General features: G+C 38.6%; 1 protein-coding gene across 16 annotated transcripts in view; it reads right to left on the bottom strand.

Annotated features, from left to right (window-relative positions):
* Positions 1-12,926, bottom strand: part of RNF111 (ring finger protein 111) — a 111,901-nt gene that overhangs the window by 52,783 nt on the left and 46,192 nt on the right. The window lies entirely within an intron of this gene.

Raw genomic sequence — 12,926 nt, 5'->3', positions numbered from 1 at the left:
AATACAAAAATGAGCTGGGCATGGTGACGTGTGCCTCTAATCCCAGCTACTCGTGAGGCTGAGGCTTGAACTCGGGAAGTGGAGGCTGCAGTGAGCCAAGATTGCGCCACTGCCCTCCAGCCTGGGCGGCAAAGCAAAACTCTGTCTCAAAAAAAAGAAAAAAAAAAAAGATAGTTTCCAATCTGTGAGCACAAACTTTGTGCCATATATAGTATTATGCATGTCTAGCCCCATCAAGAAACTGAAGCTTAGAAAGTTTAAGTGACTTACAAGCAAACAATAAGCAACACTTAAAATTCAAAGCTAATTCCAATTCTAAAGCTCACATTCTTTTCATAAATGACATCATGTTACCATACCTACTAAACATGTGGGCGTGTAGTTACTATCAAAAGCATTTTCATGCTACCAGATGCTTTTGCCACTGCTCCTGTCTTTTATAGTCACAATTAAAGTTACTGAAGTTATAGCAACTGACTCCACTTTGGGACTCCTCTGTTGGTATCTTTCCAACAGAAATGAAAACATATATATACACAAAGATTTGTACCCAAATGTTCACTGCAGCATTTTCACAATAGCAAATACCGGAAACAATTCAAAACGCCCTTGACTTCTACCTACCTAGAGGAGCCTGCTCACTAGCCTTATAGATGTCATGTGTATCTCATCTTCATGACTAATGGCAGTACAGAAACACAAGTAGGACCAGAGCCCAGCCAGGGAATAAATCACTTAAACAATTCCAGCCAGGGGCAGTGGCTCATGCCTGTAATCCCAACACTTTGGGAGAGCAAGGTGGGCAGATCATAAGGTCAGGAGTTCAAGACAAGTCTGGCCAACATAGTGAAACCCCGTCTCTTCTAAAAATACAAAAAAAAATAGCTGGGCATGGTGGTATGCACCTGTAATCCCAGTTACTCAGGAGGCTGAGGCAGAGAATCATGTGAACCCGGGAGGTGGAGGTTGCAGTGAGCTGAGATCACACCACTGAACTCCAGCCTGGGCGACAGAACGAGATTCCATCTCAAAAAACAAAAAACAAACAAAAAAACATGCCATCACTGACAACTAGATAAACAAAATGTGGTATATCTATACAACAGAATGCTATAACTAATAAAATAAAAACTAATTACTGATACCTGCTACAACATGGATTAACCTCCTTAAAAAATTATGCTAACTTAGGCTGGGCCCAGTGGCTCATGTCTGTAATCCAAGCACTTTGGGAGGCCAAGGCAGGTGGATTGCTTGAACCCAGGAGTCGGAGACCAGGCTGGACAACATGGAGAAACCTTGTCTCTACAAAAAAATACAAAAATTAGCCAGACATGGTGACATGCACCTGTAGTCCTAGCTACTCGGGAGGCTGAGATGGGAGGATTGCTTGAGTCTGAGAAGCAGAGTTTGCAGTGAGCTATGATCGCCACTGCACTCCAGCTTGGGCAACAGAGCAAGACCTGCCTCAAAAAAAAAAAAAAAAAAAATTATGCTAAGTAAAAGAAGCCAGACAGTAAAGACCATATATTATATGATTTCATTTATATGAAATGCCCACACAAGGCAAATCCATAGATACAGCAAATTAGAGGTTGAGAGGAATGAAAGCAGGAACAGAGACTGACAGCAAGAAAGCAGGAGGGATCTTCTGGGATTGATAAACATATTCTAAAACTGTACTATGGTCATTACTGCACAGCTCTAAATATACTTTTAAAAATTACTGAATTGGGCTGGGTGTGGTGGCTTTCATCTGCAATCCCAGCACTTTGGGAGGCCAAGGCAGGCAGATCACCTGAGGTCAGGAGTTCAAGACCAGTCTGACCAACATGGTGAAACCCCGTCTCTACCAAATAATACAAAAATTAGCTGGGTGTGGTGGCATGTACCTATATAGTCCCAGCTACTTGGAAGGCTAAGGTGGGAGAATCACTTGAACCCTGGAAGTGGAGGTTGTAGTGAGTGGAATATCGCACCACGGCACTACAGCATGGGCAACAAAGTGAGACCCTGTCTCAAAAAAAAAAAAAAAAATTACCAAATTGTACACTTTAAATGAATGAATTTTATAGTAGTTAAGTATACCTCAATAATTTTTAAAAAACATAAAACACTCTCTGCAAGATACAAAACTAGACATCAACAAATGAAAAAACATTCCATATTCTGGAATAGGAGGATGTCAACTCTCTGTAATATAATCTACAAATGCAATCCCAATAAAAATACCATCCTAGACCTCCCAACCCCCAATCACCTCCATGTAAACCAACTGATTATAAAGTTCACTTGGAAGAATAAGCAACAATATCTAGGAAAACATTAAAGATTCTACAATTAAATGAGTGTTCTTCCTGTACATGGACAGACAGAGCAATAAGACAGAGTAAAAACTCCATAAAAAGGCCCAAATGCATATGGAAAATTTAACATGTGACAAAAGTAGCATATTTCAAATCAACAGGAAAAAGATGCTAATGACCGGATTGGGGACAAATGGATAGTCACATGAAAAAAAAATTGGGTCCATTTTTCATATTATACATAAGAATAAACACCAAATGGATCTATGCTCTAAATGTTCAAAATGAATTAAGTACAAGGACTGGGGGAAAATGGGCTAATTTTGCTACAACTTTGGAGTGGAAAAAGTATTCCTAATTACGACTCAAAATCCAGAAGCAGTAAGAATAAAAGTTGATAAATATGACTTGTGGAAAAAAATGTCGGCCGGGCATGATGGCTCACGCCTATAATCCCAGCACCCTGGGAGGTCGAGCAGTTGGATCACTTGAGCTCAGAAGTTCAAGACCAGCCTGGGCAATATGGCAAAATCCCGTCCCTACAAAAAAAATACAAAAATTAGCCGGGCGTGGGGGTGTGCACTTGTGGTCCCAGCTACTCAGCAGGCTGAGGTGGGAGGATCGCTTAAGCGTGGGAGGCTGAGGTTGCAGTGAGCCGAGAAAGCAACGCTATACTCCAACCTGGGTGACAGAGTGAGATCCTGTCTCAAGAAAAGAAAAAAAGAAAAAAAAATTGGCATATAAAGTATGTAAGTCAAGACACCACTAATTAATTTGTGAAAAATGTGTGTATTATATAGGATTTATATAGCTAATATATAAAAAGCTTCTAAAAATGGACAGAAGAATGAAGACCAACATCCTGATATCAAAACAGGCAAAAAATAAAAACAAAAAAATATGAACAGACTGAATACAGGAAAAGAAATGCAAATGACCTAAGGTTTTTAAAACATATGAAAAGATACACATTACACATTTTAAAAAATAAAAGAAATACAAATTTAAAATGTACTGACATACTATTCCTCAGCTATCAGATGGACCAAAAACCCCCTAAAATCTGACAACATATTCTGTTGGAAAGATTTTTGAGAAAACAGGCATCCTTGCTGGTGAGCATTCAAAATGGTTACAATCACCATGGAGAAAAATGTGGCCATATCTTACAAAATAACATATGCATTTGTCCTTTATTCAACAACTGCCTTCTATAATTCTATCCCAAAGACACACTGGCAAAAAAAATATGAAATGACATATACAAAAAGCTATTTATTGCAGGAATTTTTTTTTTTTTTTTTTTTTTTGAGACGGAGTCCCACTCTTGTCACCCAGGCTGGAATGCAGTGGCACAATCTCTAGATCTCGGTTCACTGCAACCTCCACCTCCTGGGTTCAAGCAATTCTCCTGCCTCAGCCTCCTGAGTAGCTGAGATTACAGGCGCAGCCACTATGCCCGGCTAACTTTTGTATTTTTAGCAGAGACGGAGTTTCACCATGTTGGTCAGACTGGTCTTGAACTTCTGACCTCATGATCCACCTGCCTTGGCCTCCCAAAGTTCTGGGATTAAAGGTGGGAGCCACCGCACCGGGTCAAAAAAAGCTGTTTATTGCAATGCTATTTATATTTAAAAAAAAAAAAAAAAAAGTCTGCAAACTGTTCATCAATAGGAGACTGGTTGAATACACTGGTACAACCATCCAAGGCAGTATGATGAAGCTTAACAACAAAAGGAATAAAAAGAAATGACACATACAGAGACACATACTTTCATTCCTCTACAGTATCTCTGTATACCCCAACAATAGTATATATTAAGTGAAAAAAGCAAGAGACACTTTTGAGTAAGAGAAGGGGGTCATATTTTGAGTTTATTTTTGAAGGAAAAAAAATGAAAGAATTAACCAAAACTAAAGACCTGAGTATATCTTGTTTTAAAGTTTTGCCTCTGAAGCCAGGTAAATGTTTTACATAATTTAAAAAGCAAAATTAAATTTTTTTAAAAATACCCTTAAAAAAGCCAACCCTGAAATAAATGAACCTAAATGCATGTGAAATTGGTGGCACAACCACACAGAAAACTGGCCAAGGGCAAAAAGGCACTATACAAAACAAAATACTTAAACTGTATTAATTAGAACTACTATATTAGGTTGGTGAAAAAGCAAGGGCAGTTTTGCCATTAAAAGTAATTTTTATGTTGAAACTAGTTCACTTATGTGTATGTATTTATGGTATATACAGGATAAAGCAAATAAGCAATGGTTAATATTATTAAGAATCAGAGTTTTCAGCATAAGAATACAAATATAAAACAACAACTTACATAAAAACCCTAATCCTAAACTTATAGTGGAAATATTCACTTAAAGATTTATTTTTTTCTAAATCTTTACATTCCTAGTTTTGTTAAAACAGTCAAAATGTGCTAGGCATGGTGGTTCAAACCACACCTGTAATCCCAGCAAATGAGGAGGCTAAGATAGGAGGATAAGTTGAGGCCAGGAAGTTGAGACCACACTGGGCAATGTAAGAAGATCTCATCTCTAAAAATAAAATTAAAATAGAATTGAAAAATTAGTGGAGCAAGACAGCATGTGTTGTTGTCCCAAGTACTCAGAAGGCTGAGGAAGGAGGATCACTCGAGCCCAGGAGGTCAAGGCTGCAGAAAGCTATGAGTGCACCACTGCTCTGCAGCCTAGGCGACAGAGTGAGACCTTGTCCCTTTAAAAAAAAAAAAAAAAAAATTAGGTTAAATTCAAAAAAGCCAAAAGCATTGGCAACCCAGTAGAGCAAAAAACACCTTAATTCCCAGACTTTAGTCTCTATCACCTCCCAATAAAAGAAAATCGGGCCAGGTGCGGTGGCTCACACCTGTAATCCCAGCACTTGAGGAGGCTGAGACAGGCGGATCATGAGGTCAGGAGATCGAGACCATGCTGGCCAACACGGTAAAACCCCATCTCTACTAAAATACAAAAAGTTAGCCAGGTATGGTGGTGCGCGCCTGTAGTCCCAGCTACCCAGGAGACCGAGGCAGGGGAATCACTTAAACCCAGGAGGCGGAGGTTGCAGTGAGCCAAGATCACACCACTGCACTCCAGTCTGGCGAAAGAACAAGACTCTGTCTCCAAAAAAAAAAAAAAAAGTCAGGAGTTCTTAAAGGAACAGCTGTTTCTAGGTCTGCGGCAGGAACTATGGATTAATCTGCACCAATCTGACATACCAGAGAGTAGGGAAGTCATCAAAGACCACTAGGATGGCATCAAAAGGACAATGACCCAGTCTGAAGATGTTCCCAATGGCCAAAGATGAAATCATTTTAAAAAATATAAAAAGACTGCAACAAACTGAAATCCATCAAATATACTAAAATTCATGCATTCATGATACTGAAAACCAAAAACACCTCTTTGGATGCTGCTAGAATACCAAGTCATTCTGAGAAGTGGTAAATGAAGGAAGAAAATCAAGCATTCATCTCGCCTTTCCTGTATGAACAGAATTTCAGAATAACCAATTAGCTGATGAACGAATAGAAGAATCTCAGATAATAAACTTAAGCAAAGTGATAGAATTAGAATATCAAGGCTGGGAGTGGTGGCTCACGCCTGTAATCCCAGAACTTTGGGAGGCCGAGGCACGCATATCACCTGAGGTTAGGAGTTTGAGACCAGCATGACCAACATGGAGAAACCTCATCTCTACTAAAAATACAAAATTAGCCAAGTATGGTAGCATAAGCCTGTAATCCCAGCTACTCGGGAGGTAGAGGCAGGGGAATCACTTGAACCCGGGGGACAGAGGTTGCAGTGAGCTGAGATCACATCTTTGCACTCCAGCCTGGGCAACAAAAGCGAAACTCCATCTCAAAAAAAAAAAAAAAAAAAAAATCAGTATTTTGCAACCCTTAATATAATGAATCTCGGCAAGACCATTAATAACTGCTAAAAAACATTACAGAAAACAGTGAAGGGGAACTTTATAATGGAAGGATCAGAATGACACCTGAACCCTCTGATCAAGCTAAATATGTGACGCAACAGACAGCACATAGTATCACCAACAAAGTACTGCCGGGACTAAACTTGAACCTAATCAAGCTTTTAGACCTAACTATCAGTTTACAGAAACGATGCCATATATAAAATAGAATTAAACCATGTGTGTTGAAGTCTCTATGAGTAAAATGATATCTACAATTGTTCTGAAACTCTCCAGGAAAAAAAAAAGAGGGGTTAGAAATGAAATATGAATGGTGGAATGTCAACAACTGAAGCGAGATAATGAGTATATGGGGGAGTTCATTGCATATTTCTGTTTTTGTATATGTCTAAAAGTTCCCAAATAAAATCATAAAACCAAAAAAAAACAATCAATGCTATTTTTCAAAAAGAGGGACAGAAGTATTCACAGCTTTAGATATAATTCCTGATCCTGGGACTCTACAATTCCAAGGGTTATCTTTTTAAGCAAACTTTTTAAAAAGCTTAAAAAGTCTATACAGTATGGACTACACATGGAAAACATATATATACAGCTACTGGATAATTTTTTAAGGCCCAATATAAGGTAAAATGACATCTGTAGTTTGAGACAAAGTTTCTAGTGATGCATCACTCATGGAGTAAGTGCCATATCTCACACAAAGCAGATGAGGATCCTATGCTCTCACAAATTGTGATGACTTAAAAAATGGTTCTAGCAATTACCAAGACGTCAATGTCTATGATGCTTGTGTGGATAAAATTATTTTAAGGAAGGGTGCGTAATAATCACTAATTCTAAATTAAAATTTTTTCAATATTTTATATGTAAATAAGGTAATAAGACATATGACTATTTTAACAATAGCCTTAAAACTTTGTATTTCAAAGCAAGATAGACAAAACTTCTTTTTCTCCTCAGTGGTAAAATGGGACTGACTTAAGCTCTCTTATTTAGGAGCATATTTGACATTTACATTTCCTTCAAGACTGAAGGAGATATAATCTATAATACCTATTAATTTTAAAGTTAATAAAGTATCAGGAAGTCCTCATATCCACAATTAATTGGGAAACCCAAGGTTTTAGTGCTACTAAATGTTAATTACTTCCAGTAAGATTCTCTGAATAGATCCTAGAAATACATTACTAAAATTAACACCCATTCTCAAACCTAGCTTCTGTTAGGTTATTTTAAATATCTGAAGTTCTTGACAAATATTATAGGAACAAAACAGAATGTATAAATTATCAGCCTCACTGGCAACTGGGAAAAACTCAATGTCCAACAGGCTTGCTAATAGCCCAAGTAACATATCACTTCGGCTTTCTATAAAGAAAGTTATGTATAGAAATAAAGTTAAAATAATAAAAAATAAAGAGTTAAAGTTAAAAGCCAATTAATGGGACAGCAAAAAGGGAATATTTTCCAGAAATCTGTTGATTATAACCAATAAACTGGTTATGTGCAGTGGCTCACACCTATAATCCAGCACTTTGGGAGGCTGAGACAGGCAGATCACTTAAGCCCAGGAGTTTGAGATCAGCCTGGGCAACATGACAAAACCCTGTCTCTACGAAAAAAAAAAAAAAACAACATTAGTCATGTGTGGTTGCACACACCTGCTGCTGTCCCAGCTACTAAGGAGGCTGAGGTGGGAGCATCACCTGAGCCCAGGGAGGTTGAGGCTGCAGCAAGTCGTAATTGAGCCACTGCACTCCAACCTGGGCAACAGACAAGGCTCTGTCTCAAAAAGCAAACAAAACCAAACCAAAAAGAACCACAAATAAACTGATGATGTAAAGTCAGTTAATTATATACAACTGTTGTGTCTTGGAGTGTTTTAAGATATTACAAAATACTTAAAATGTAGAACATTCTTCCATCAGTTTATTTCCCAATAGCCGATAAATATTGATGCACCAATATGGTTTGGCTGTGTCCCCACCCAAATCTCACCTTGAACTGTAATAATGCCCACATGCCAAGAAGGGGCCAGGTGGAGAAAACTGAATCTTGGGGACAATTTTCCCACATACCATGTTCTCATGGTAGTGAACAAGTCTCATGAGATCTGATGATTTTATAAATGCGAGTTCCCCTGCACAAGCTCTCTCTCACCTGCTGCCATGTAAAATGTGACTTTGCTCCTCATTCACCTTCTGCCATGATTGTGAGGCCTGCCCCGCCATGTGGAACTGTAAGTCAATTAAACCTCTTTCCTTTATAAATCACACAGTCTTGGTCGGGTGTGGTGGCTCACACCTGTAATTCCAGTCTTTTGGGAGGCCGAGGTGGGCAGTGGATCTCTTGAGGCCAGGAGTTCGAGACCAGCCCAGCCATCATGGTGAAACCCAGTCTCTACTAAAAATACAAAAATTAGCCAGGCGTGGTGGCGCAGGCCTGTCATCCCAGCTACTCGGGAGGCTGAGGCAGGAAAGTCACTTTAACCCAAGAGGCGGAGGTTACAGTGAGCCCAGATTATACCACTGCACTCCAGCCTGGGCCACAGAGTAAGACTGTCTCAAAAAAATAATCAGAACGAATTACCCAGTCTCGGGTATGTCTTTATTAGCAACATAAGAATGAACTAATACAGTAAATTGGTACTAACAGAGTGGACCACTGCTGTAAAGATATCTGAAAATGTGGAAGCAACTTTGGAACTGGGTAACTGGCAGAGTTTGGAAAAGTTTGGAGAGCTCCAAAGAAGATAGGAAGATATGGGAAAGTTCGGAACTTCCTAGAGACTTGTTGAATGGTTTTGACCAAAATGCTGATAGTGATACGGACAATAAAGTCCAGGCTGAGGTAGCCTCAGATGAAGACAAGGAACTTCTTGGGAACTGGAATAAATGGGTCACTCTTGCTATGCAAAGAGACTGGCAGCATTTTGCCTCTGCCTTAGAGGTCTGTGGAACCTTGAACTTGACAGAGATGATTTGGGGTATCTGGCAGAAGTAATTTCTAAGAGCAAAGCATTCCAGAGGAAGAAGAGCACAAAATTAAAATTTGCAGCCTGACAATGTGATAAAAAAGAAAAACCCATTTTCTGGGGGAGAAATTCAAGCCAGCTACAGAAATTTGCATAAGTTATGTGGAACTAAATGTTAACAGGTATAACTACCCAATGCCTGTACCATCATTGTATCTAGGAACTAACTTGCTTCTAATTTTACAGGCTCATAGGCAGAAGGGACTTGCCTTGTCTCAGATGAGACTTTGGACTGTGGACTTCTGAGTTAATACTGAAATGAGTTAAGACTTCAGGGGACTGTTGGGAAGGCATGATTGGTTTTGAAATGTGAGGACATGGGATTTGGGAGGGGCTGGGGCAGAATGATATGGTCTGGCTGTATCCCTACCCAAATCTCACCCTGACTTGTAATAATCCCCATGTGTCATGGACGAGGCCAGATGGACATAATTCAGGTAGGCAATTTTCCACATACCATGTTCTCATGGTAGTTAGTAAGTCTCATGAGATCTGATGGTTTTATAAATGGGAGTTCCCCTGCACAAGCTCTCTCTTGCCTGCTGCCATGTAAGACGTGACTTTGCTCCTCATTCACCTTCTGCCATAACCGTGAGGCCTCCCCAGCCATGTGGAACCCCTTTCCTTTATAAATTACCCAGTCTCAGGTATGTCTTTATTAGCAGTGTGAGAATGGATTAATAAATGCACATTGTAAGAAAAAGTTGTCCCAGAAGCTCCAGACTAATACCCAATCATCCATACAAATCATATCAACATTTAGTAAATAAGTCAAATTAAAAGTTCAGACATTACAACTCTATCCAGAAAGCCTGAGTTCAAGTTCTAGTTCTACCATTTGAATTACCTAAGACTTTTTGCCAAATCACTTTATTTGAATCACTCAAAATATGACTAGGAAATAACCTATCTCCTAAGAATCTAAGGAAGTTAATTATTTGAAAGAGCTGAGATTTCTTGACAATAAAGTTAAGTCCCATTAATATTTCAGTTTAACTATTCTGAAAATAGTTTTTAAAAAATCATTCCAAACTGATTCTCCAAATGTTTCATCTGTAATATGAGTGTGACGATAATGGAATCCATCTCATATGAGTACTGGAAGGATTCAATGAGAATACACATAAAATAGAACATTACTAGCACAGAGTAAGCACTCAACCAGTGTTAGGTATTTTTATTACCAGCATGATATTAGCATCGAGGAATTTAATGCAAACTTCTTGGAGGGCATTCTGGTAACAATAGCTAACAACACTTTCAATGCATATACCCTCTGAAACACTTTTAGAAATTATTCCTTAAGATACACTTACATAGGTGTACAAAATGCAAGCTCAAGTTTGCTCAATGCAGCAAATATTCACTGACAAAAGCTGATTAAATACATTATCATACAAAGGGAATACTACGCAAATGTCAAAGAGAATGAGATAACTATACATGGTGATATAAAAAGAGCCACATTATTTATCCTTGAATAGGCTTTCACATTTTCTAAGGGAGATAAGAAACTACTAATAGTGATTACTTCTGGGTAATAGTAAGACTGGAGGATATGAAGAACAGATAACCTTTTATCTTCTATTTTAAACTTACTAGATACTTTTAAAATTCCGTATCATGTGAATATTATTAAATCATTATTTTTTTAAAAAATAGTTTACAGAAATCACTTGTCTAGAAACCAGAAATAATTGGGTGTTCTTGGTTTCAACATTTTGGATTTCTGTTTCTAATGTTTGAGGGTAATGTCTGAAAATAATGTAATTAAAATAATGTAATCCTTCCAAGAAAGGCAGTAAAAAAAAAAAAAACTTGCTACAATAATTATTAAATAAGATTTTTAAATGCATTAAGTTTGGACTTCTCTTTAATACTTGGGACTATATGAACCCCTGGCACTGATAATGACATTCAATTACTATATTCTCATTCCCCTAGAAACACCAGCTCCTTAGAACTTCTGCTCCACATCAACCATCCTGTCTCATTAACTTCAAGCACAAATTGAGCTCTGCTGTTCTCGCTCCCAAAACCAGTACGTGCACATTCTGACCACCTGAGAAAAAAGTGACAATTAAGCAAGACAACCCCTCATTTCCCTTATTTTCAGGAAACCTCTGGGAATGGTTATTCTACACTCTTCTCAGCTGGCTATACATGATCAAAATGAACTCTTCTCAAAAAAGTATTTGTGTAGGTTAAAACTGATCTGAACATGGCCAAGCCTAAGATTAAGTACAAGGTTACTGGTTTTAGGGTTCTGGCAAAAATAGAAAAATGAAAATGAAAAAGGAAAGAAATTCGTGGAAAAGGAAGGGACTCATAAATAAGAACAGAAGAAGAAATGGCACATCCAAAAGTAGACTAGCAAGCCCTGACCTTAACAGGCAAGACATAAGGTAAAACTGAGAAAGCTTATGTTAGTATTAGAAACCATGACTTAGCTAACCCTTTAGAAAGCTCCCCCTAAGCCTACTGCCCTATTCACTAATTTCACAAGAAATTAATCTTTTCCCTGAGTTCAGACAGCTCTTCAATGCTCACTTCAACAGCTCCCTTTAAATCACAACTGTAAAAGTGATGCATTATCTTAGGATGGTCTGTATATATGGAACATACATTTCATGACTGTCTGCAAATAAACTTATTCTACTTACATATCACATTTACTGTGTGTGTGTGTGAGAGTGTCGGTGCGCATGAGCAAGGGCACATATGTGCAAGAGCACTGACAGGAAATAGTCCCTATCCAATTTTAATTGATGTATTGTATGCACTGTCAGGACTAAAAGTCTCTGGGTTCTAGTATTAGAATAAAAGTTACTACTCAAATACCTGAAATTATTTTTCAACTATAAAGAACATGATAACAGCAAACAACGAGAACACAGCACTTAAAGAAAAAATATTGAGAGGCCAAGGCAGGTGGATTGCCTGAGCTAAGGAGTTCAAGACCAGCCTGAGCAACTTGACAAAACCCATCTCTACAAAAAATACAAAAATAAGCCAGGTGTGGTGGTGTGTGCCTATAGTCCTAGCTACTTGAGAGGCTGAGGTGGGAGGACGGCTTGAGCCCAGGAGGTGAAGGTTGCAGTGAACCAAGATTGCATCACTGTACTCCAGCCTGAGCAACAAAGCCAGATGCTGACTCAAAAAAATAATAATAATAATATTAACCAGTCTCTTTTAGTTACTAGAACTGTTCTTACTATGGTTGAATCCATCATACAGGGAGCTGAAAAAGTATTAATAAAAGTCAAGCATATTAAAGAAACACAAGGAAAAAAATGTGTACCATAAATTAAGAACACATATAAAATATAATCTAATACGTATAAAATGTATCTAAATAAAGCCAGGTGCGGTGGCTCATGCTTCTAGTCCCATCATTTTGGGAGGCCAAGGCAGGCAGATAATTTGAGGTCAGGAGTCAAGACTAGCCTGGCCAACATGGTAAAACCCTGTCTCTACTAAAAATACAAAAATTAGCTAGGCATGGTGGTGGGTGCCTGTAATCCTGGCTACCTGGGAGGCTGAGACAAGAGAATTGCTTGAACCCGGGAGGCGGAGGTTGCAGTGAGCCGAGATTGCGCCACTGCACTCCAGCCTGAGGGACAGAGTGAGACTC

The sequence above is a fragment of the Macaca mulatta genome, chromosome 7 (assembly GCF_049350105.2).
Source record: "Macaca mulatta isolate MMU2019108-1 chromosome 7, T2T-MMU8v2.0, whole genome shotgun sequence".
Lineage (NCBI taxonomy): Eukaryota > Metazoa > Chordata > Mammalia > Primates > Cercopithecidae > Macaca > Macaca mulatta.
Note: the sequence above shows the minus strand (reverse complement) of the source record. Positions and strands in the feature narration are given on the sequence as shown.